We start from the raw sequence: 771 nt of genomic DNA, 5'->3' as shown, positions 1-771 counted from the left end.
AGCTTTAGTTTAGACACGCTGGAGTTACCGAGGGAAACATACCAAATGTGTGTGCACCTTCATTAAGCTGTTGCCAGTTTTCTTGATAGCCTGTGTCTGGCAGTGGGCGTAGACAAGTTAATTCCTGGATTGTCTGATGTTGAGAAAACGGTACTTGGATGTGTGCACTGACATTTATGAGACTCGGATGGGCAACAGGTGGGGGTGGACATGTTTGTCCGTTAACTATGGAAGAACTGTATGCCTCAAACCCTATTCTATCTTGTGGGGCTGGGGAAGAGCATTCCAGTGATGGCATTGGGAAAAGGGGCAGAGCAGACCATCAGGGCCTTAGACTCCCTCTTTTGAAGCCTTCAGGTTTCTTTCTCTCTCTAAACTTTTTGCCATGAAACTCACATACAGTTTAGTAGCTAAACCATGTGAAACATAAACAGTCATCACACTCATTTAAGGATTTTAAAGAAATGTTGGTGGTCTGATGGGTTGTTTGGTTGCTAATGTCAAAGTCAGCAATTCAAAACCACCCACCACTCACAGGAGAAAGATGAGGCTTCTTACTCCCATAAAGATTTGCAGTCTTGGAAACACAGGGCAATTCTATGAGTTAGAAAGGTCTGTGGTAGTGTTTCAGTTTTCGAGTGAGTTTCCCTCAATGCAAGAATACTTTCTTCTATTAAATTGGCATTCTATGATGCTCACCTTCCGGACACAATCACTGAAGACAAAGCGGGTGAATAAGCAAATGTGAAGAAAGCTGATGGTGCCCGGCTA

General features: G+C 43.6%; 1 protein-coding gene across 1 annotated transcript in view; it reads left to right on the top strand.

Annotated features, from left to right (window-relative positions):
* The window catches only part of RPS9 (ribosomal protein S9), a 5,385-nt gene that overhangs the window by 1,001 nt on the left and 3,613 nt on the right, over positions 1–771 (top strand). The window lies entirely within an intron of this gene.

This window comes from Echinops telfairi, unplaced genomic scaffold, assembly GCF_000313985.2.
Source record: "Echinops telfairi isolate 266 unplaced genomic scaffold, ASM31398v2 ScPeMD7_655;HRSCAF=1070, whole genome shotgun sequence".
NCBI classification, from domain to species: Eukaryota; Metazoa; Chordata; class Mammalia; order Afrosoricida; family Tenrecidae; genus Echinops; species Echinops telfairi.
The sequence above is the reverse complement of the archived record's forward strand: the minus strand, read 5'-3'. Positions and strand labels throughout refer to the sequence as shown.